At 48.0% G+C, this 21,316-nt stretch overlaps 28 non-coding genes across 28 annotated transcripts; all 28 read left to right on the forward strand.

The window, feature by feature from the left end:
• The first annotated feature begins 93 nt into the window (after positions 1-93).
• Positions 94-234, forward strand: LOC143964973 (U4 spliceosomal RNA). The gene has a single exon (XR_013271405.1). It is a non-coding gene; the product is annotated as a U4 spliceosomal RNA (small nuclear RNA).
• Positions 235-1,494: 1,260 nt separating this feature from the next.
• LOC143965073 (U4 spliceosomal RNA) lies at positions 1,495-1,635 on the forward strand. The gene has a single exon (XR_013271488.1). It is a non-coding gene; the product is annotated as a U4 spliceosomal RNA (small nuclear RNA).
• A 627-nt stretch (positions 1,636-2,262) lies between these two features.
• Positions 2,263-2,335, forward strand: TRNAK-UUU (transfer RNA lysine (anticodon UUU)). Its single transcript has one exon. It is a non-coding gene; the product is annotated as a tRNA-Lys (tRNA).
• A 560-nt stretch (positions 2,336-2,895) lies between these two features.
• Positions 2,896-3,036, forward strand: LOC143964773 (U4 spliceosomal RNA). Its single transcript, XR_013271239.1, has one exon. It is a non-coding gene; the product is annotated as a U4 spliceosomal RNA (small nuclear RNA).
• A 627-nt stretch (positions 3,037-3,663) lies between these two features.
• On the forward strand, positions 3,664-3,736 carry TRNAK-UUU (transfer RNA lysine (anticodon UUU)). The gene has a single exon. It is a non-coding gene; the product is annotated as a tRNA-Lys (tRNA).
• A 560-nt stretch (positions 3,737-4,296) lies between these two features.
• LOC143964723 (U4 spliceosomal RNA) lies at positions 4,297-4,437 on the forward strand. The gene has a single exon (XR_013271197.1). It is a non-coding gene; the product is annotated as a U4 spliceosomal RNA (small nuclear RNA).
• A 627-nt stretch (positions 4,438-5,064) lies between these two features.
• On the forward strand, positions 5,065-5,137 carry TRNAK-UUU (transfer RNA lysine (anticodon UUU)). The gene has a single exon. It is a non-coding gene; the product is annotated as a tRNA-Lys (tRNA).
• Positions 5,138-5,697: 560 nt separating this feature from the next.
• On the forward strand, positions 5,698-5,838 carry LOC143964974 (U4 spliceosomal RNA). Its single transcript, XR_013271406.1, has one exon. It is a non-coding gene; the product is annotated as a U4 spliceosomal RNA (small nuclear RNA).
• A 1,260-nt stretch (positions 5,839-7,098) lies between these two features.
• LOC143964976 (U4 spliceosomal RNA) lies at positions 7,099-7,239 on the forward strand. The gene has a single exon (XR_013271407.1). It is a non-coding gene; the product is annotated as a U4 spliceosomal RNA (small nuclear RNA).
• Positions 7,240-7,866: 627 nt separating this feature from the next.
• TRNAK-UUU (transfer RNA lysine (anticodon UUU)) lies at positions 7,867-7,939 on the forward strand. The gene has a single exon. It is a non-coding gene; the product is annotated as a tRNA-Lys (tRNA).
• Positions 7,940-8,499: 560 nt separating this feature from the next.
• LOC143964724 (U4 spliceosomal RNA) lies at positions 8,500-8,640 on the forward strand. Its single transcript, XR_013271198.1, has one exon. It is a non-coding gene; the product is annotated as a U4 spliceosomal RNA (small nuclear RNA).
• A 1,260-nt stretch (positions 8,641-9,900) lies between these two features.
• LOC143964977 (U4 spliceosomal RNA) lies at positions 9,901-10,041 on the forward strand. The gene has a single exon (XR_013271408.1). It is a non-coding gene; the product is annotated as a U4 spliceosomal RNA (small nuclear RNA).
• A 627-nt stretch (positions 10,042-10,668) lies between these two features.
• Positions 10,669-10,741, forward strand: TRNAK-UUU (transfer RNA lysine (anticodon UUU)). The gene has a single exon. It is a non-coding gene; the product is annotated as a tRNA-Lys (tRNA).
• Positions 10,742-11,301: 560 nt separating this feature from the next.
• On the forward strand, positions 11,302-11,442 carry LOC143964725 (U4 spliceosomal RNA). The gene has a single exon (XR_013271199.1). It is a non-coding gene; the product is annotated as a U4 spliceosomal RNA (small nuclear RNA).
• A 627-nt stretch (positions 11,443-12,069) lies between these two features.
• On the forward strand, positions 12,070-12,142 carry TRNAK-UUU (transfer RNA lysine (anticodon UUU)). The gene has a single exon. It is a non-coding gene; the product is annotated as a tRNA-Lys (tRNA).
• Positions 12,143-12,702: 560 nt separating this feature from the next.
• On the forward strand, positions 12,703-12,843 carry LOC143965103 (U4 spliceosomal RNA). Its single transcript, XR_013271513.1, has one exon. It is a non-coding gene; the product is annotated as a U4 spliceosomal RNA (small nuclear RNA).
• Positions 12,844-13,470: 627 nt separating this feature from the next.
• TRNAK-UUU (transfer RNA lysine (anticodon UUU)) lies at positions 13,471-13,543 on the forward strand. Its single transcript has one exon. It is a non-coding gene; the product is annotated as a tRNA-Lys (tRNA).
• Positions 13,544-14,103: 560 nt separating this feature from the next.
• LOC143964978 (U4 spliceosomal RNA) lies at positions 14,104-14,244 on the forward strand. Its single transcript, XR_013271409.1, has one exon. It is a non-coding gene; the product is annotated as a U4 spliceosomal RNA (small nuclear RNA).
• A 627-nt stretch (positions 14,245-14,871) lies between these two features.
• Positions 14,872-14,944, forward strand: TRNAK-UUU (transfer RNA lysine (anticodon UUU)). The gene has a single exon. It is a non-coding gene; the product is annotated as a tRNA-Lys (tRNA).
• A 560-nt stretch (positions 14,945-15,504) lies between these two features.
• LOC143965074 (U4 spliceosomal RNA) lies at positions 15,505-15,645 on the forward strand. The gene has a single exon (XR_013271489.1). It is a non-coding gene; the product is annotated as a U4 spliceosomal RNA (small nuclear RNA).
• Positions 15,646-16,272: 627 nt separating this feature from the next.
• TRNAK-UUU (transfer RNA lysine (anticodon UUU)) lies at positions 16,273-16,345 on the forward strand. The gene has a single exon. It is a non-coding gene; the product is annotated as a tRNA-Lys (tRNA).
• Positions 16,346-16,905: 560 nt separating this feature from the next.
• LOC143964726 (U4 spliceosomal RNA) lies at positions 16,906-17,046 on the forward strand. Its single transcript, XR_013271200.1, has one exon. It is a non-coding gene; the product is annotated as a U4 spliceosomal RNA (small nuclear RNA).
• A 627-nt stretch (positions 17,047-17,673) lies between these two features.
• TRNAK-UUU (transfer RNA lysine (anticodon UUU)) lies at positions 17,674-17,746 on the forward strand. The gene has a single exon. It is a non-coding gene; the product is annotated as a tRNA-Lys (tRNA).
• Positions 17,747-18,306: 560 nt separating this feature from the next.
• LOC143964980 (U4 spliceosomal RNA) lies at positions 18,307-18,447 on the forward strand. The gene has a single exon (XR_013271411.1). It is a non-coding gene; the product is annotated as a U4 spliceosomal RNA (small nuclear RNA).
• A 627-nt stretch (positions 18,448-19,074) lies between these two features.
• On the forward strand, positions 19,075-19,147 carry TRNAK-UUU (transfer RNA lysine (anticodon UUU)). The gene has a single exon. It is a non-coding gene; the product is annotated as a tRNA-Lys (tRNA).
• Positions 19,148-19,707: 560 nt separating this feature from the next.
• Positions 19,708-19,848, forward strand: LOC143964981 (U4 spliceosomal RNA). The gene has a single exon (XR_013271412.1). It is a non-coding gene; the product is annotated as a U4 spliceosomal RNA (small nuclear RNA).
• A 627-nt stretch (positions 19,849-20,475) lies between these two features.
• TRNAK-UUU (transfer RNA lysine (anticodon UUU)) lies at positions 20,476-20,548 on the forward strand. Its single transcript has one exon. It is a non-coding gene; the product is annotated as a tRNA-Lys (tRNA).
• Positions 20,549-21,108: 560 nt separating this feature from the next.
• LOC143964982 (U4 spliceosomal RNA) lies at positions 21,109-21,249 on the forward strand. The gene has a single exon (XR_013271413.1). It is a non-coding gene; the product is annotated as a U4 spliceosomal RNA (small nuclear RNA).
• The last annotated feature ends 67 nt before the right edge of the window (positions 21,250-21,316 follow it).

Here is a 21,316-nt window from a genome sequence, read left to right on the forward strand (position 1 = left end):
CTCAGCGGCCCACTGGATGACACTTATGTGTCTCACCTCAATGTCAATTTCTCCTTCAATGAAGGGCAGATGTTGGCAGGCACCGATTTGGTTAGCTTTGCGCAGTGGCAGTATCATAGCCAATGAGGTTCACCTGAGGCGTGATTATTGCTAATTGAAAACTTTTCCCAATACCCCGCCATGATGACTTGAAATACAGTCAGCACTGGCAATTTTTGAGAGTCTCTGAGGAGACTGAGCAATGTGTTTTAAACAGTAGATAAGTGACGGCTTCTTACGTGCAGACTGAGATGCGTTAGAGTTGAGGAAGTGTGTCACGTGCCTGTTGACACTATAGAGAGCTTTTCTGTCATCACGCAGCCTGGGTAGAACAATCTGGGATTGGCACGCGCTGCTCGTTCTTCACTTGCCTGTATTCAAGAGTGGCCTCGACCTCGTTTTTTGGCCTGGGTTTCTTCTGCTGGACCTGGCAACATGAGGCTAAAGGTGAACTGTCTTTATTTGTAACCCAGTCACTGATTAAGAATACTGGAAGCGTGTTGGGCGGTGTCTTTTTGCAAGGTGAAACAAGGCCCTTGTTTCCGGTGAAAGAGCATTGACCTGTAGGTAAAACTAAGGCAGAAACTTTAGGCGTTCTCCACCTATACCGGACTGGACCCTATCTGCATGGTTGCAGGTTAGATTCTCCCTTTTATAGTCAACCTGTTCCAGAAAATGAAACGGAAGAGGATGATTAGCCAGCCTGGGCAAGCCAAATACTTTCGCTTTCAGGCACCCGGTGCCCTTGGCTCGATGGTCTTTTTCCACCATGGATGTCAAGATTTAAGCAGTTTGGACCACTATGGAGGAGGAGCTTTCAGAACCCGGATAGCTCAGTTGGTAGAGCATCAGACTTTTAATCTGAGGGTCCAGGGTTCAAGTCCCTGTTCGGGCGGTGCCTCTCACCAACCCTTGAGCCCCTGGAGCTGCCAATAGGGCAGTCTTTATGCACATCTGTGAGGAATGCTCAGAGAGATGAAATGTCCTAACTTCCCCCTTTCTAGGCTCCTGTAATCTGCCAGAAATAAAGGTGGCTGAAGGTGATTGCTTGACCAAATATTTCCCAAATACCCTTGTCTATGGCAGCTTACCTGGGCTCCAGTTCAGGCATGTTATCTAGCAAACTTTCAACAAAGGGCCCAAATCCTTCCACCTTGGTCTTTTTTCAGCAGCATAGCTGTTCAGACACATATGCTCCCAGTGGCCCTTCAGGGCTGCTGTGGGAGAAACCTATCTGACAACCGAGGGGCCCTGTCCCTTTAGATTCTCCTTAGTTCTTTCAAATGCTAACACTATTCAGTGGGTAAACAATGCCCACTTATGCATCATCCCTGTCTCATTAGCATGCCAAGTCCCAGAATGCTCAGCGGCCCACTGGATGACACTTATGTGTCTCACCTCAATGTCAATTTCTCCTTCAATGAAGGGCAGATGTTGGCAGGCACCGATTTGGTTAGCTTTGCGCAGTGGCAGTATCATAGCCAATGAGGTTCACCTGAGGTGTGATTATTGCTAATTGAAAACTTTTCCCAATACCCCGCCATGATGACTTGAAATACAGTCAGCACTGGCAATTTTTGAGAGTCTCTGAGGAGACTGAGCAATGTGTTTTAAACAGTAGATAAGTGACGGCTTCTTACGTGCAGACTGAGATGCGTTAGAGTTGAGGAAGTGTGTCACGTGCCTGGTGACACTATAGAGAGCTTTTCTGTCATCACGCAGCCTGGGTAGAACAATCTGGGATTGGCACGCGCTGCTCGTTCTTCACTTGCCTGTATTCAAGAGTGGTCTCGACCTCGTTTTTTGGCCTGGGTTTCTTCTGCTGGACCTGGCAACATGAGGCTAAAGGTGAACTGTCTTTATTTGTAACCCAGTCACTGATTAAGAATACTGGAAGCGTGTTGGGCGGTGTCTTTTTGCAAGGTGAAACAAGGCCCTTGTTTCCGGTGAAAGAGCATTGACCTGTAGGTAAAACTAAGGCAGAAACTTTAGGCGTTCTCCACCTATACCGGACTGGACCCTATCTGCATGGTTGCAGGTTAGATTCTCCCTTTTATAGTCAACCTGTTCCAGAAAATGAAACGGAAGAGGATGATTAGCCAGCCTGGGCAAGCCAAATACTTTCGCTTTCAGGCACCCGGTGCCCTTGGCTCGATGGTCTTTTTCCACCATGGATGTCAAGATTTAAGCAGCTTGGACCACTATGGAGGAGGAGCTTTCAGAGCCCGGATAGCTCAGTCGGTAGAGCATCAGACTTTTAATCTGAGGGTCCAGGGTTCAAGTCCCTGTTCGGGCGGTGCCTCTCACCAACCCTTGAGCCCCTGGAGCTGCCAATAGGGCAGTCTTTATGCACATCTGTGAGGAATGCTCAGAGAGATGAAATGTCCTAACTTCCCCCTTTCTAGGCTCCTGTAATCTGCCAGAAATAAAGGTGGCTGAAGGTGATTGCTTGACCAAATATTTCCCAAATACCCTTGTCTATGGCAGCTTACCTGGGCTCCAGTTCAGGCATGTTATCTAGCAAACTTTCAACAAAGGACCCAAATCCTTCCACCTTGGTCTTTTTTCAGCAGCATAGCTGTTCAGACACATATGCTCCCAGTGGCCCTTCAGGGCTGCTGTGGGAGAAACCTATCTGACAACCGAGGGGCCCTGTCCCTTTAGATTCTCCTTAGTTCTTTCAAATGCTAACACTATTCAGTGGGTAAACAATGCCCACTTATGCATCATCCCTGTCTCATTAGCATGCCAAGTCCCAGAATGCTCAGCGGCCCACTGGATGACACTTATGTGTCTCACCTCAATGTCAATTTCTCCTTCAATGAAGGGCAGATGTTGGCAGGCACCGATTTGGTTAGCTTTGCGCAGTGGTAGTATCATAGCCAATGAGGGTCACCTGAGGCGTGATTATTGCTAATTGAAAACTTTTCCCAATACCCCGCCATGATGACTTGAAATACAGTCAGCACTGGCAATTTTTGAGAGTCTCTGAGGAGACTGAGCAATGTGTTTTAAACAGTAGATAAGTGACGGCTTCTTACGTGCAGACTGAGATGCGTTAGAGTTGAGGAAGTGTGTCACGTGCCTGGTGACACTATAGAGAGCTTTTCTGTCATCACGCAGCCTGGGTAGAACAATCTGGGATTGGCACGCGCTGCTCGTTCTTCACTTGCCTGTATTCAAGAGTGGCCTCGACCTCGTTTTTTGGCCTGGGTTTCTTCTGCTGGACCTGGCAACATGAGGCTAAAGGTGAACTGTCTTTATTTGTAACCCAGTCACTGATTAAGAATACTGGAAGCGTGTTGGGCGGTGTCTTTTTGCAAGGTGAAACAAGGCCCTTGTTTCCGGTGAAAGAGCATTGACCTGTAGGTAAAACTAAGGCAGAAACTTTAGGCGTTCTCCACCTATACCGGACTGGACCCTATCTGCATGGTTGCAGGTTAGATTCTCCCTTTTATAGTCAACCTGTTCCAGAAAATGAAACGGAAGAGGATGATTAGCCAGCCTGGGCAAGCCAAATACTTTCGCTTTCAGGCACCCGGTGCCCTTGGCTCGATGGTCTTTTTCCACCATGGATGTCAAGATTTAAGCAGCTTGGACCACTATGGAGGAGGAGCTTTCAGAGCCCGGATAGCTCAGTCGGTAGAGCATCAGACTTTTAATCTGAGGGTCCAGGGTTCAAGTCCCTGTTCGGGCGGTGCCTCTCACCAACCCTTGAGCCCCTGGAGCTGCCAATAGGGCAGTCTTTATGCACATCTGTGAGGAATGCTCAGAGAGATGAAATGTCCTAACTTCCCCCTTTCTAGGCTCCTGTAATCTGCCAGAAATAAAGGTGGCTGAAGGTGATTGCTTGACCAAATATTTCCCAAATACCCTTGTCTATGGCAGCTTACCTGGGCTCCAGTTCAGGCATGTTATCTAGCAAACTTTCAACAAAGGGCCCAAATCCTTCCACCTTGGTCTTTTTTCAGCAGCATAGCTGTTCAGACACATATGCTCCCAGTGGCCCTTCAGGGCTGCTGTGGGAGAAACCTATCTGACAACCGAGGGGCCCTGTCCCTTTAGATTCTCCTTAGTTCTTTCAAATGCTAACACTATTCAGTGGGTAAACAATGCCCACTTATGCATCATCCCTGTCTCATTAGCATGCCAAGTCCCAGAATGCTCAGCGGCCCACTGGATGACACTTATGTGTCTCACCTCAATGTCAATTTCTCCTTCAATGAAGGGCAGATGTTGGCAGGCACCGATTTGGTTAGCTTTGCGCAGTGGCAGTATCATAGCCAATGAGGGTCACCTGAGGCGTGATTATTGCTAATTGAAAACTTTTCCCAATACCCCGCCATGATGACTTGAAATACAGTCAGCACTGGCAATTTTTGAGAGTCTCTGAGGAGACTGAGCAATGTGTTTTAAACAGTAGATAAGTGACGGCTTCTTACGTGCAGACTGAGATGCGTTAGAGTTGAGGAAGTGTGTCACGTGCCTGGTGACACTATAGAGAGCTTTTCTGTCATCACGCAGCCTGGGTAGAACAATCTGGGATTGGCACGCGCTGCTCGTTCTTCACTTGCCTGTATTCAAGAGTGGCCTCGACCTCGTTTTTTGGCCTGGGTTTCTTCTGCTGGACCTGGCAACATGAGGCTAAAGGTGAACTGTCTTTATTTGTAACCCAGTCACTGATTAAGAATACTGGAAGCGTGTTGGGCGGTGTCTTTTTGCAAGGTGAAACAAGGCCCTTGTTTCCGGTGAAAGAGCATTGACCTGTAGGTAAAACTAAGGCAGAAACTTTAGGCGTTATCCACCTATACCGGACTGGACCCTATCTGCATGGTTGCAGGTTAGATTCTCCCTTTTATAGTCAACCTGTTCCAGAAAATGAAACGGAAGAGGATGATTAGCCAGCCTGGGCAAGCCAAATACTTTCGCTTTCAGGCACCCGGTGCCCTTGGCTCGATGGTCTTTTTCCACCATGGATGTCAAGATTTAAGCAGCTTGGACCACTATGGAGGAGGAGCTTTCAGAGCCCGGATAGCTCAGTCGGTAGAGCATCAGACTTTTAATCTGAGGGTCCAGGGTTCAAGTCCCTGTTCGGGCGGTGCCTCTCACCAACCCTTGAGCCCCTGGAGCTGCCAATAGGGCAGTCTTTATGCACATCTGTGAGGAATGCTCAGAGAGATGAAATGTCCTAACTTCCCCCTTTCTAGGCTCCTGTAATCTGCCAGAAATAAAGGTGGCTGAAGGTGATTGCTTGACCAAATATTTCCCAAATACCCTTGTCTATGGCAGCTTACCTGGGCTCCAGTTCAGGCATGTTATCTAGCAAACTTTCAACAAAGGGCCCAAATCCTTCCACCTTGGTCTTTTTTCAGCAGCATAGCTGTTCAGACACATATGCTCCCAGTGGCCCTTCAGGGCTGCTGTGGGAGAAACCTATCTGACAACCGAGGGGCCCTGTCCCTTTAGATTCTCCTTAGTTCTTTCAAATGCTAACACTATTCAGTGGGTAAACAATGCCAACTTATGCATCATCCCTGTCTCATTAGCATGCCAAGTCCCAGAATGCTCAGCGGCCCACTGGATCACACTTATGTGTCTCACCTCAATGTCAATTTCTCCTTCAATGAAGGGCAGATGTTGGCAGGCACCGATTTGGTTAGCTTTGCGCAGTGGCAGTATCATAGCCAATGAGGTTCACCTGAGGCGTGATTATTGCTAATTGAAAACTTTTCCCAATACCCCGCCATGATGACTTGAAATACAGTCAGCACTGGCAATTTTTGAGAGTCTCTGAGGAGACTGAGCAATGTGTTTTAAACAGTAGATAAGTGACGGCTTCTTACGTGCAGACTGAGATGCGTTAGAGTTGAGGAAGTGTGTCACGTGCCTGGTGACACTATAGAGAGCTTTTCTGTCATCACGCAGCCTGGGTAGAACAATCTGGGATTGGCACGCGCTGCTCGTTCTTCACTTGCCTGTATTCAAGAGTGGCCTTGACCTCGTTTTTTGGCCTGGGTTTCTTCTGCTGGACCTGGCAACATGAGGCTAAAGGTGAACTGTCTTTATTTGTAACCCAGTCACTGATTAAGAATACTGGAAGCGTGTTGGGCGGTGTCTTTTTGCAAGGTGAAACAAGGCCCTTGTTTCCGGTGAAAGAGCATTGACCTGTAGGTAAAACTAAGGCAGAAACTTTAGGCGTTCTCCACCTATACCGGACTGGACCCTATCTGCATGGTTGCAGGTTAGATTCTCCCTTTTATAGTCAACCTGTTCCAGAAAATGAAACGGAAGAGGATGATTAGCCAGCCTGGGCAAGCCAAATACTTTCGCTTTCAGGCACCCGGTGCCCTTGGCTCGATGGTCTTTTTCCACCATGGATGTCAAGATTTAAGCAGCTTGGACCACTATGGAGGAGGAGCTTTCAGAGCCCGGATAGCTCAGTCGGTAGAGCATCAGACTTTTAATTTGAGTGTCCAGGGTTCAAGTCCCTGTTCGGGCGGTGCCTCTCACCAACCCTTGAGCCCCTGGAGCTGCCAATAGGGCAGTCTTTATGCACATCTGTGAGGAATGATCAGAGAGATGAAATGTCCTAACTTCCCCCTTTCTAGGCTCCTGTAATCTGCCAGAAATAAAGGTGGCTGAAGGTGATTGCTTGAACAAATATTTCCCAAATACCCTTGTCTATGGCAGCTTACCTGGGCTCCAGTTCAGGCATGTTATCTAGCAAACTTTCAACAAAGGGCCCAAATCCTTCCACCTTGGTCTTTTTTCAGCAGCATAGCTGTTCAGACACATATGCTCCCAGTGGCCCTTCAGGGCTGCTGTGGGAGAAACCTATCTGACAACCGAGGGGCCCTGTCCCTTTAGATTCTCCTTAGTTCTTTCAAATGCTAACACTATTCAGTGGGTAAACAATGCCAACTTATGCATCATCCCTGTCTCATTAGCATGCCAAGTCCCAGAATGCTCAGCGGCCCACTGGATGACACTTATGTGTCTCACCTCAATGTCAATTTCTCCTTCAATGAAGGGCAGATGTTGGCAGGCACCGATTTGGTTAGCTTTGCGCAGTGGCAGTATCATAGCCAATGAGGTTCACCTGAGGCGTGATTATTGCTAATTGAAAACTTTTCCCAATACCCCGCCATGATGACTTGAAATACAGTCAGCACTGGCAATTTTTGAGAGTCTCTGAGGAGACTGAGCAATGTGTTTTAAACAGTAGATAAGTGACGGCTTCTTACGTGCAGACTGAGATGCGTTAGAGTTGAGGAAGTGTGTCACGTGCCTGGTGACACTATAGAGAGCTTTTCTGTCATCACGCAGCCTGGGTAGAACAATCTGGGATTGGCACGCGCTGCTCGTTCTTCACTTGCCTGTATTCAAGAGTGGCCTCGACCTCGTTTTTTGGCCTGGGTTTCTTCTGCTGGACCTGGCAACATGAGGCTAAAGGTGAACTGTCTTTATTTGTAACCCAGTCACTGATTAAGAATACTGGAAGCGTGTTGGGCGGTGTCTTTTTGCAAGGTGAAACAAGGCCCTTGTTTCCGGTGAAAGAGCATTGACCTGTAGGTAAAACTAAGGCAGAAACTTTAGGCGTTCTCCACCTATACCGGACTGGACCCTATCTGCATGGTTGCAGGTTAGATTCTCCCTTTTATAGTCAACCTGTTCCAGAAAATGAAACGGAAGAGGATGATTAGCCAGCCTGGGCAAGCCAAATACTTTCGCTTTCAGGCACCCGGTGCCCTTGGCTCGATGGTCTTTTTCCACCATGGATGTCAAGATTTAAGCAGCTTGGACCACTATGGAGGAGGAGCTTTCAGAGCCCGGATAGCTCAGTCGGTAGAGCATCAGACTTTTAATCTGAGGGTCCAGGGTTCAAGTCCCTGTTCGGGCGGTGCCTCTCACCAACCCTTGAGCCCCTGGAGCTGCCAATAGGGCAGTCTTTATGCACATCTGTGAGGAATGCTCAGAGAGATGAAATGTCCTAACTTCCCCCTTTCTAGGCTCCTGTAATCTGCCAGAAATAAAGGTGGCTGAAGGTGATTGCTTGACCAAATATTTCCCAAATACCCTTGTCTATGGCAGCTTACCTGGGCTCCAGTTCAGGCATGTTATCTAGCAAACTTTCAACAAAGGGCCCAAATCCTTCCACCTTGGTCTTTTTTCAGCAGCATAGCTGTTCAGACACATATGCTCCCAGTGGCCCTTCAGGGCTGCTGTGGGAGAAACCTATCTGACAACCGAGGGGCCCTGTCCCTTTAGATTCTCCTTAGTTCTTTCAAATGCTAACACTATTCAGTGGGTAAACAATGCCCACTTATGCATCATCCCTGTCTCATTAGCATGCCAAGTCCCAGAATGCTCAGCGGCCCACTGGATGACACTTATGTGTCTCACCTCAATGTCAATTTCTCCTTCAATGAAGGGCAGATGTTGGCAGGCACCGATTTGGTTAGCTTTGCGCAGTGGCAGTATCATAGCCAATGAGGGTCACCTGAGGCGTGATTATTGCTAATTGAAAACTTTTCCCAATACCCCGCCATGATGACTTGAAATACAGTCAGCACTGGCAATTTTTGAGAGTCTCTGAGGAGACTGAGCAATGTGTTTTAAACAGTAGATAAGTGACGGCTTCTTACGTGCAGACTGAGATGCGTTAGAGTTGAGGAAGTGTGTCACGTGCCTGGTGACACTATAGAGAGCTTTTCTGTCATCACGCAGCCTGGGTAGAACAATCTGGGATTGGCACGCGCTGCTCGTTCTTCACTTGCCTGTATTCAAGAGTGGCCTCGACCTCGTTTTTTGGCCTGGGTTTCTTCTGCTGGACCTGGCAACATGAGGCTAAAGGTGAACTGTCTTTATTTGTAACCCAGTCACTGATTAAGAATACTGGAAGCGTGTTGGGCGGTGTCTTTTTGCAAGGTGAAACAAGGCCCTTGTTTCCGGTGAAAGAGCATTGACCTGTAGGTAAAACTAAGGCAGAAACTTTAGACGTTCTCCACCTATACCGGACTGGACCCTATCTGCATGGTTGCAGGTTAGATTCTCCCTTTTATAGTCAACCTGTTCCAGAAAATGAAACGGAAGAGGATGATTAGCCAGCCTGGGCAAGCCAAATACTTTCGCTTTCAGGCACCCGGTGCCCTTGGCTCGATGGTCTTTTTCCACCATGGATGTCAAGATTTAAGCAGCTTGGACCACTATGGAGGAGGAGCTTTCAGAGCCCGGATAGCTCAGTCGGTAGAGCATCAGACTTTTAATCTGAGGGTCCAGGGTTCAAGTCCCTGTTTGGGCGGTGCCTCTCACCAACCCCTGAGCCCCTGGAGCTGCCAATAGGGCAGTCTTTATGCACATCTGTGAGGAATGCTCAGAGAGATGAAATGTCCTAACTTCCCCCTTTCTAGGCTCCTGTAATCTGCCAGAAATAAAGGTGGCTGAAGGTGATTGCTTGACCAAATATTTCCCAAATACCCTTGTCTATGGCAGCTTACCTGGGCTCCAGTTCAGGCATGTTATCTAGCAAACTTTCAACAAAGGGCCCAAATCCTTCCACCTTGGTCTTTTTTCAGCAGCATAGCTGTTCAGACACATATGCTCCCAGTGGCCCTTCAGGGCTGCTGTGGGAGAAACCTATCTGACAACCGAGGGGCCCTGTCCCTTTAGATTCTCCTTAGTTCTTTCAAATGCTAACACTATTCAGTGGGTAAACAATGCCCACTTATGCATCATCCCTGTCTCATTAGCATGCCAAGTCCCAGAATGCTCAGCGGCCCACTGGATGACACTTATGTGTCTCACCTCAATGTCAATTTCTCCTTCAATGAAGGGCAGATGTTGGCAGGCACCGATTTGGTTAGCTTTGCGCAGTGGCAGTATCATAGCCAATGAGGTTCACCTGAGGCGTGATTATTGCTAATTGAAAACTTTTCCCAATACCCCGCCATGATGACTTGAAATACAGTCAGCACTGGCAATTTTTGAGAGTCTCTGAGGAGACTGAGCAATGTGTTTTAAACAGTAGATAAGTGACGGCTTCTTACGTGCAGACTGAGATGCGTTAGAGTTGAGGAAGTGTGTCACGTGCCTGGTGACACTATAGAGAGCTTTTCTGTCATCACGCAGCCTGGGTAGAACAATCTGGGATTGGCACGGGCTGCTCGTTCTTCACTTGCCTGTATTCAAGAGTGGCCTCGACCTCGTTTTTTGGCCTGGGTTTCTTCTGCTGGACCTGGCAACATGAGGCTAAAGGTGAACTGTCTTTATTTGTAACCCAGTCACTGATTAAGAATACTGGAAGCGTGTTGGGCGGTGTCTTTTTGCAAGGTGAAACAAGGCCCTTGTTTCCGGTGAAAGAGCATTGACCTGTAGGTAAAACTAAGGCAGAAACTTTAGGCGTTCTCCACCTATACCGGACTGGACCCTATCTGCATGGTTGCAGGTTAGATTCTCCCTTTTATAGTCAACCTGTTCCAGAAAATGAAACGGAAGAGGATGATTAGCCAGCCTGGGCAAGCCAAATACTTTCGCTTTCAGGCACCCGGTGCCCTTGGCTCGATGGTCTTTTTCCACCATGGATGTCAAGATTTAAGCAGCTTGGACCACTATGGAGGAGGAGCTTTCAGAGCCCGGATAGCTCAGTCGGTAGAGCATCAGACTTTTAATCTGAGGGTCCAGGGTTCAAGTCCCTGTTCGGGCGGTGCCTCTCACCAACCCTTGAGCCCCTGGAGCTGCCAATAGGGCAGTCTTTATGCACATCTGTGAGGAATGCTCAGAGAGATGAAATGTCCTAACTTCCCCCTTTCTAGGCTCCTGTAATCTGCCAGAAATAAAGGTGGCTGAAGGTGATTGCTTGACCAAATATTTCCCAAATACCCTTGTCTATGGCAGCTTACCTGGGCTCCAGTTCAGGCATGTTATCTAGCAAACTTTCAACAAAGGGCCCAAATCCTTCCACCTTGGTCTTTTTTCAGCAGCATAGCTGTTCAGACACATATGCTCCCAGTGGCCCTTCAGGGCTGCTGTGGGAGAAACCTATCTGACAACCGAGGGGCCCTGTCCCTTTAGATTCTCCTTAGTTCTTTCAAATGCTAACACTATTCAGTGGGTAAACAATGCCCACTTATGCATCATCCCTGTCTCATTAGCATGCCAAGTCCCAGAATGCTCAGCGGCCCACTGGATGACACTTATGTGTCTCACCTCAATGTCAATTTCTCCTTCAATGAAGGGCAGATGTTGGCAGGCACCGATTTGGTTAGCTTTGCGCAGTGGCAGTATCATAGCCAATGAGGGTCACCTGAGGCGTGATTATTGCTAATTGAAAACTTTTCCCAATACCCCGCCATGATGACTTGAAATACAGTCAGCACTGGCAATTTTTGAGAGTCTCTGAGGAGACTGAGCAATGTGTTTTAAACAGTAGATAAGTGACGGCTTCTTACGTGCAGACTGAGATGCGTTAGAGTTGAGGAAGTGTGTCACGTGCCTGGTGACACTATAGAGAGCTTTTCTGTCATCACGCAGCCTGGGTAGAACAATCTGGGATTGGCACGCGCTGCTCGTTCTTCACTTGCCTGTATTCAAGAGTGGCCTCGACCTCGTTTTTTGGCCTGGGTTTCTTCTGCTGGACCTGGCAACATGAGGCTAAAGGTGAACTGTCTTTATTTGTAACCCAGTCACTGATTAAGAATACTGGAAGCGTGTTGGGCGGTGTCTTTTTGCAAGGTGAAACAAGGCCCTTGTTTCCGGTGAAAGAGCATTGACCTGTAGGTAAAACTAAGGCAGAAACTTTAGGCGTTCTCCACCTATACCGGACTGGACCCTATCTGCATGGTTGCAGGTTAGATTCTCCCTTTTATAGTCAACCTGTTCCAGAAAATGAAACGGAAGAGGATGATTAGCCAGCCTGGGCAAGCCAAATACTTTCGCTTTCAGGCACCCGGTGCCCTTGGCTCGATGGTCTTTTTCCACCATGGATGTCAAGATTTAAGCAGCTTGGACCACTATGGAGGAGGAGCTTTCAGAGCCCGGATAGCTCAGTCGGTAGAGCATCAGACTTTTAATCTGAGGGTCCAGGGTTCAAGTCCCTGTTCGGGCGGTGCCTCTCACCAACCCTTGAGCCCCTGGAGCTGCCAATAGGGCAGTCTTTATGCACATCTGTGAGGAATCCTCAGAGAGATGAAATGTCCTAACTTCCCCCTTTCTAGGCTCCTGTAATCTGCCAGAAATAAAGGTGGCTGAAGGTGATTGCTTGACCAAATATTTCCCAAATACCCTTGTCTATGGCAGCTTACCTGGGCTCCAGGTCAGGCATGTTATCTAGCAAACTTTCAACAAAGGGCCCAAATCCTTCCACCTTGGTCTTTTTTCAGCAGCATAGCTGTTCAGACACATATGCTCCCAGTGGCCCTTCAGGGCTGCTGTGGGAGAAACCTATCTGACAACCGAGGGGCCCTGTCCCTTTAGATTCTCCTTAGTTCTTTCAAATGCTAACACTATTCAGTGGGTAAACAATGCCCACTTATGCATCATCCCTGTCTCATTAGCATGCCAAGTCCCAGAATGCTCAGCGGCCCACTGGATGACACTTATGTGTCTCACCTCAATGTCAATTTCTCCTTCAATGAAGGGCAGATGTTGGCAGGCACCGATTTGGTTAGCTTTGCGCAGTGGCAGTATCATAGCCAATGAGGTTCACCTGAGGCGTGATTATTGCTAATTGAAAACTTTTCCCAATACCCCACCATGATGACTTGAAATACAGTCAGCACTGGCAATTTTTGAGAGTCTCTGAGGAGACTGAGCAATGTGTTTTAAACAGTAGATAAGTGACGGCTTCTTACGTGCAGACTGAGATGCGTTAGAGTTGAGGAAGTGTGTCACGTGCCTGTTGACACTATAGAGAGCTTTTCTGTCATCACGCAGCCTGGGTAGAACAATCTGGGATTGGCACGCGCTGCTCGTTCTTCACTTGCCTGTATTCAAGAGTGGCCTCGACCTCGTTTTTTGGCCTGGGTTTCTTCTGCTGGACCTGGCAACATGAGGCTAAAGGTGAACTGTCTTTATTTGTAACCCAGTCACTGATTAAGAATACTGGAAGCGTGTTGGGCGGTGTCTTTTTGCAAGGTGAAACAAGGCCCTTGTTTCCGGTGAAAGAGCATTGACCTGTAGGTAAAACTAAGGCAGAAACTTTAGGCGTTCTCCACCTATACCGGACTGGACCCTATCTGCATGGTTGCAGGTTAGATTCTCCCTTTTATAGTCAACATGTTCCAGAAAATGAAACGGAAGAGGATGATTAGCCAGCCTGGGCAAGCCAAATACTTTCGCTTTCAGGCACCCGGTGCCCTTGGCTCGATGGTCTTTTTCCACCATGGATGTCAAGATTTAAGCAGTTTGGACCACTATGGAGGAGGAGCTTTCAGAGCCCGGATAGCTCAGTCGGTAGAGCATCAGACTTTTAATCTGAGGGTCCAGGGTTCAAGTCCCTGTTCGGGCGGTGCCTCTCACCAACCCTTGAGCCCCTGGAGCTGCCAATAGGGCAGTCTTTATGCACATCTGTGAGGAATGCTCAGAGAGATGAAATGTCCTAACTTCCCCCTTTCTAGGCTCCTGTAATCTGCCAGAAATAAAGGTGGCTGAAGGTGATTGCTTGACCAAATATTTCCCAAATACCCTTGTCCATGGCAGCTTACCTGGGCTCCAGTTCAGGCATGTTATCTAGCAAACTTTCAACAAAGGGCCCAAATCCTTCCACCTTGGTCTTTTTTCAGCAGCATAGCTGTTCAGACACATATGCTCCCAGTGGCCCTTCAGGGCTGCTGTGGGAGAAACCTATCTGACAACCGAGGGGCCCTGTCCCTTTAGATTCTCCTTAGTTCTTTCAAATGCTAACACTATTCAGTGGGTAAACAATGCCCACTTATGCATCATCCCTGTCTCATTAGCATGCCAAGTCCCAGAATGCTCAGCGGCCCACTGGATGACACTTATGTGTCTCACCTCAATGTCAATTTCTCCTTCAATGAAGGGCAGATGTTGGCAGGCACCGATTTGGTTAGCTTTGCGCAGTGGCAGTATCATAGCCAATGAGGTTCACCTGAGGCGTGATTATTGCTAATTGAAAACTTTTCCCAATACCCCGCCATGATGACTTGAAATACAGTCAGCACTGGCAATTTTTGAGAGTCTCTGAGGAGACTGAGCAATGTGTTTTAAACAGTAGATAAGTGACGGCTTCTTACGTGCAGACTGAGATGCGTTAGAGTTGAGGAAGTGTGTCACGTGCCTGGTGACACTATAGAGAGCTTTTCTGTCATCACGCAGCCTGGGTAGAACAATCTGGGATTGGCACGCGCTGCTCGTTCTTCACTTGCCTGTATTCAAGAGTGGCCTCGACCTCGTTTTTTGGCCTGGGTTTCTTCTGCTGGACCTGGCAACATGAGGCTAAAGGTGAACTGTCTTTATTTGTAACCCAGTCACTGATTAAGAATACTGGAAGCGTGTTGGGCGGTGTCTTTTTGCAAGGTGAAACAAGGCCCTTGTTTCCGGTGAAAGAGCATTGACCTGTAGGTAAAACTAAGGCAGAAACTTTAGGCGTTCTCCACCTATACCGGACTGGACCCTATCTGCATGGTTGCAGGTTAGATTCTCCCTTTTATAGTCAACCTGTTCCAGAAAATGAAACGGAAGAGGATGATTAGCCAGCCTGGGCAAGCCAAATACTTTCGCTTTCAGGCACCCGGTGCCCTTGGCTCGATGGTCTTTTTCCACCATGGATGTCAAGATTTAAGCAGTTTGGACCACTATGGAGGAGGAGCTTTCAGAGCCCGGATAGCTCAGTCGGTAGAGCATCAGACTTTTAATCTGAGGGTCCAGGGTTCAAGTCCCTGTTCGGGCGGTGCCTCTCACCAACCCTTGAGCCCCTGGAGCTGCCAATAGGGCAGTCTTTATGCACATCTGTGAGGAATGCTCAGAGAGATGAAATGTCCTAACTTCCCCCTTTCTAGGCTCCTGTAATCTGCCAGAAATAAAGGTGGCTGAAGGTGATTGCTTGACCAAATATTTCCCAAATACCCTTGTCTATGGCAGCTTACCTGGGCTCCAGTTCAGGCATGTTATCTAGCAAACTTTCAACAAAGGGCCCAAATCCTTCCACCTTGGTCTTTTTTCAGCAGCATAGCTGTTCAGACACATATGCTCCCAGTGGCCCTTCAGGGCTGCTGTGGGAGAAACCTATCTGACAACCGAGGGGCCCTGTCCCTTTAGATTCTCCTTAGTTCTTTCAAATGCTAACACTATTCAGTGGGTAAACAATGCCCACTTATGCATCATCCCTGTCTCATTAGCATGCCAAGTCCCAGAATGCTCAGCGGCCCACTGGATGACACTTATGTGTCTCACCTCAATGTCAATTTCTCCTTCAATGAAGGGCAGATGTTGGCAGGCACCGATTTGGTTAGCTTTGCGCAGTGGCAGTATCATAGCCAATGAGGTTCACCTGAGGTGTGATTATTGCTAATTGAAAACTTTTCCCAATACCCCGCCATGATGACTTGAAATACAGTCAGCACTGGCAATTTTTGAGAGTCTCTGAGGAGACTGAGCAATGTGTTTTAAACAGTAGATAAGTGACGGCTTCTTACGTGCAGACTGAGATGCGTTAGAGTTGAGGAAGTGTGTCACGTGCCTGGTGACACTATAGAGAGCTTTTCTGTCATCACGCAGCCTGGGTAGAACAATCTGGGATTGGCACGCGCTGCTCGTTCTTCACTTGCCTGTATTCAAGAGTGGTCTCGACCTCGTTTTTTGGCCTGGGTTTCTTCTGCTGGACCTGGCAACATGAGGCTAAAGGTGAACTGTCTTTATTTGTAACCCAGTCACTGATTAAGAATACTGGAAGCGTGTTGGGCGGTGTCTTTTTGCAAGGTGAAACAAGGCCCTTGTTTCCGGTGAAAGAGCATTGACCTGTAGGTAAAACGAAGGCAGAAACTTTAGGCGTTCTCCACCTATACCGGACTGGACCCTATCTGCATGGTTGCAGGTTAGATTCTCCCTTTTATAGTCAACCTGTTCCAGAAAATGAAACGGAAGAGGATGATTAGCCAGCCTGGGCAAGCCAAATACTTTCGCTTTCAGGCACCCGGTGCCCTTGGCTCGATGGTCTTTTTCCACCATGGATGTCAAGATTTAAGCAGCTTGGACCACTATGGAGGAGGAGCTTTCAGAGCCCGGATAGCTCAGTCGGTAGAGCATCAGACTTTTAATCTGAGGGTCCAGGGTTCAAGTCCCTGTTCGGGCGGTGCCTCTCACCAACCCTTGAGCCCCTGGAGCTGCCAATAGGGCAGTCTTTATGCACATCTGTGAGGAATGCTCAGAGAGATGAAATGTCCTAACTTCCCCCTTTCTAGGCTCCTGTAATCTGCCAGAAATAAAGGTGGCTGAAGGTGATTGCTTGACCAAATATTTCCCAAATACCCTTGTCTATGGCAGCTTACCTGGGCTCCAGTTCAGGCATGTTATCTAGCAAACTTTCAACAAAGGACCCAAATCCTTCCACCTTGGTCTTTTTTCAGCAGCATAGCTGTTCAGACACATATGCTCCCAGTGGCCCTTCAGGGCTGCTGTGGGAGAAACCTATCTGACAACCGAGGGGCCCTGTCCCTTTAGATTCTCCTTAGTTCTTTCAAATGCTAACACTATTCAGTGGGTAAACAATGCCCACTTATGCATCATCCCTGTCTCATTAGCATGCCAAGTCCCAGAATGCTCAGCGGCCCACTGGATGACACTTATGTGTCTCACCTCAATGTCAATTTCTCCTTCAATGAAGGGCAGATGTTGGCAGGCACCGATTTGGTTAGCTTTGCGCAGTGGCAGTATCATAGCCAATGAGGGTCACCTGAGGCGTGATTATTGCTAATTGAAAACTTTTCCCAATACCCCGCCATGATGACTTGAAATACAGTCAGCACTGGCAATTTTTGAGAGTCTCTGAGGAGACTGAGCAATGTGTTTTAAACAGTAGATAAGTGACGGCTTCTTACGTGCAGACTGAGATGCGTTAGAGTTGAGGAAGTGTGTCACGTGCCTGGTGACACTATAGAGAGCTTTTCTGTCATCACGCAGCCTGGGTAGAACAATCTGGGATTGGCACGCGCTGCTCGTTCTTCACTTGCCTGTATTCAAGAGTGGCCTCGACCTCGTTTTTTGGCCTGGGTTTCTTCTGCTGAACCTGGCAACATGAGGCTAAAGGTGAACTGTCTTTATTTGTAACCCAGTCACTGATTAAGAATACTGGAAGCGTGTTGGGCGGTGTCTTTTTGCAAGGTGAAACAAGGCCCTTGTTTCCGGTGAAAGAGCATTGACCTGTAGGTAAAACTAAGGCAGAAACTTTAGGCGTTCTCCACCTATACCGGACTGGACCCTATCTGCATGGTTGCAGGTTAGATTCTCCCTTTTATAGTCAACCTGTTCCAGAAAATGAAACGGAAGAGGATGATTAGCCAGCCTGGGCAAGCCAAATACTTTCGCTTTCAGGCACCCGGTGCCCTTGGCTCGATGGTCTTTTTCCACCATGGATGTCAAGATTTAAGCAGCTTGGACCACTATGGAGGAGGAGCTTTCAGAGCCCGGATAGCTCAGTCGGTAGAGCATCAGACTTTTAATCTGAGGGTCCAGGGTTCAAGTCCCTGTTCGGGCGGTGCCTCTCACCAACCCCTGAGCCCCTGGAGCTGCCAATAGGGCAGTCTTTATGCACATCTGTGAGGAATGCTCAGAGAGATGAAATGTCCTAACTTCCCCCTTTCTAGGCTCCTGTAATCTGCCAGAAATAAAGGTGGCTGAAGGTGATTGCTTGACCAAATATTTCCCAAATACCCTTGTCTATGACAGCTTACCTGGGCTCCAGTTCAGGCATGTTATCTAGCAAACTTTCAACAAAGGGCCCAAATCCTTCCACCTTGGTCTTTTTTCAGCAGCATAGCTGTTCAGACACATATGCTCCCAGTGGCCCTTCAGGGCTGCTGTGGGAGAAACCTATCTGACAACCGAGGGGCCCTGTCCCTTTAGATTCTCCTTAGTTCTTTCAAATGCTAACACTATTCAGTGGGTAAACAATGCCCACTTATGCATCATCCCTGTCTCATTAGCATGCCAAGTCCCAGAATGCTCAGCGGCCCACTGGATGACACTTATGTGTCTCACCTCAATGTCAATTTCTCCTTCAATGAAGGGCAGATGTTGGCAGGCACCGATTTGGTTAGCTTTGCGCAGTGGCAGTATCATAGCCAATGAGGTTCACCTGAGGCGTGATTATTGCTAATTGAAAACTTTTCCCAATACCCCGCCATGATGACTTGAAATACAGTCAGCACTGGCAATTTTTGAGAGTCTCTGAGGAGACTGAGCAATGTGTTTTAAACAGTAGATAAGTGACGGCTTCTTACGTGCAGACTGAGATGCGTTAGAGTTGAGGAAGTGTGTCACGTGCCTGGTGACACTATAGAGAGCTTTTCTGTCATCACGCAGCCTGGGTAGAACAATCTGGGATTGGCACGCGCTGCTCGTTCTTCACTTGCCTGTATTCAAGAGTGGCCTCGACCTCGTTTTTTGGCCTGGGTTTCTTCTGCTGGACCTGGCAACATGAGGCTAAAGGTGAACTGTCTTTATTTGTAACCCAGTCACTGATTAAGAATACTGGAAGCGTGTTGGGCGGTGTCTTTTTGCAAGGTGAAACAAGGCCCTTGTTTCCGGTGAAAGAGCATTGACCTGTAGGTAAAACTAAGGCAGAAACTTTAGGCGTTATCCACCTATACCGGACTGGACCCTATCTGCATGGTTGCAGGTTAGATTCTCCCTTTTATAGTCAACCTGTTCCAGAAAATGAAACGGAAGAGGATGATTAGCCAGCCTGGGCAAGCCAAATACTTTCGCTTTCAGGCACCCGGTGCCCTTGGCTCGATGGTCTTTTTCCACCATGGATGTCAAGATTTAAGCAGCTTGGACCACTATGGAGGAGGAGCTTTCAGAGCCCGGATAGCTCAGTCGGTAGAGCATCAGACTTTTAATCTGAGGGTCCAGGGTTCAAGTCCCTGTTCGGGCGGTGCCTCTCACCAACCCTTGAGCCCCTGGAGCTGCCAATAGGGCAGTCTTTATGCACATCTGTGAGGAATGCTCAGAGAGATGAAATGTCCTAACTTCCCCCTTTCTAGGCTCCTGTAATCTGCCAGAAATAAAGGTGGCTGAAGGTGATTGCTTGACCAAATATTTCCCAAATACCCTTGTCTATGGCAGCTTACCTGGGCTCCAGTTCAGGCATGTTATCTAGCAAACTTTCAACAAAGGACCCAAATCCTTCCACCTTGGTCTTTTTTCAGCAGCATAGCTGTTCAGACACATATGCTCCCAGTGGCCCTTCAGGGCTGCTGTGGGAGAAACCTATCTGACAACCGAGGGGCCCTGTCCCTTTAGATTCTCCTTAGTTCTTTCAAATGCTAACACTATTCAGTGGGTAAACAATGCCCACTTATGCATCATCCCTGTCTCATTAGCATGCCAAGTCCCAGAATGCTCAGCGGCCCACTGGATGACACTTATGTGTCTCACCTCAATGTCAATTTCTCCTTCAATGAAGGGCAGATGTTGGCAGGCACCGATTTGGTTAGCTTTGCGCAGTGGCAGTATCATAGCCAATGAGGTTCACCTGAGGCGTGATTATTGCTAATTGAAAACTTTTCCCAATACCCCGCCATGATGACTTGAAATACAGTCAGCACTGGCAATTTTTGAGAGTCTCTGAGGAGACTGAGCAATGTGTTTTAAACAGTAGATAAGTGACGGCTTCTTACGTGCAGACTGAGATGCGTTAGAGTTGAGGAAGTGTGTCACGTGCCTGGTGACACTATAGAGAGCTTTTCTGTCATCACGCAGCCTGGGTAGAACAATCTGGGATTGGCACGCGCTGCTCGTTCTTCACTTGCCTGTATTCAAGAGTGGTCTCGACCTCGTTTTTTGGCCTGGGTTTCTTCTGCTGGACCTGGCAACATGAGGCTAAAGGTGAACTGTCTTTATTTGTAACCCAGTCACTGATTAAGAATACTGGAAGCGTGTTGGGCGGTGTCTTTTTGCAAGGTGAAACAAGGCCCTTGTTTCCGGTGAAAGAGCATTGACCTGTAGGTAAAACTAAGGCAGAAACTTTAGGCGTTCTCCACCTATACCGGACTGGACCCTATCTGCATGGTTGCAGGTTAGATTCTCCCTTTTATAGTCAACCTGTTCCAGAAAATGAAACGGAAGAGGATGATTAGCCAGCCTGGGCAAGCCAAATACTTTCGCTTTCAGGCACCCGGTGCCCTTGGCTCGATGGTCTTTTTCCACCATGGATGTCAAGATTTAAGCAGCTTGGACCACTATGGAGGAGGAGCTTTCAGAGCCCGGATAGCTCAGTCGGTAGAGCATCAGACTTTTAATCTGAGGGTCCAGGGTTCAAGTCCCTGTTCGGGCGGTGCCTCTCACCAACCCTTGAGCCCCTGGAGCTGCCAATAGGGCAGTCTTTATGCACATCTGTGAGGAATGCTCAGAGAGATGAAATGTCCTAACTTCCCCCTTTCTAGGCTCCTGTAATCTGCCAGAAATAAAGGTGGCTGAAGGTGATTGCTTGACCAAATATTTCCCAAATACCCTTGTCTATGGCAGCTTACCTGGGCTCCAGTTCAGGCATGTTATCTAGCAAACTTTCAACAAAGGGCCCAAATCTTTCCACCTTGGTCTTTTTTCAGCAGCATAGCTGTTCAGACACATATGCTCCCAGTGGCCCTTCAGGGCTGCTGTGGGAGAAACCTATCTGACAACCGAGGGGCCCTGTCCCTTTAGATTCTCCTTAGTTCTTTCAAATGCTAACACTATTCAGTGGGTAAACAATGCCCACTTATGCATCATCCCTGTCTCATTAGCATGCCAAGTCCCAGAATGCTCAGCGGCCCACTGGATGACACTTATGTGTCTCACCTCAATGTCAATTTCTCCTTCAATGAAGGGCAGATGTTGGCAGGCACTGATTTGGTTAGCTTTGCGCAGTGGCAGTATCATAGCCAATGAGGTTCACCTGAGGCGTGATTATTGCTAATTGAAAACTTTTCCCAATACCCCGCCATGATGACTTGAAATACAGTCAGCACTGGCAATTTTTGAGAGTCTCTGAGGAGACTGAGCAATGTGTTTTAAACAGTAGATAAGTGACGGCTTCTTCCGTGCAGACTGAGATGCGTTAGAG

The sequence above is a fragment of the Lithobates pipiens genome, unplaced genomic scaffold (assembly GCF_037356315.1).
Source record: "Lithobates pipiens isolate NorthernLeopardFrog02 unplaced genomic scaffold, aLitPip1_a1.2 Scaffold_8, whole genome shotgun sequence".
Classification (NCBI taxonomy): Eukaryota; Metazoa; Chordata; class Amphibia; order Anura; family Ranidae; genus Lithobates; species Lithobates pipiens.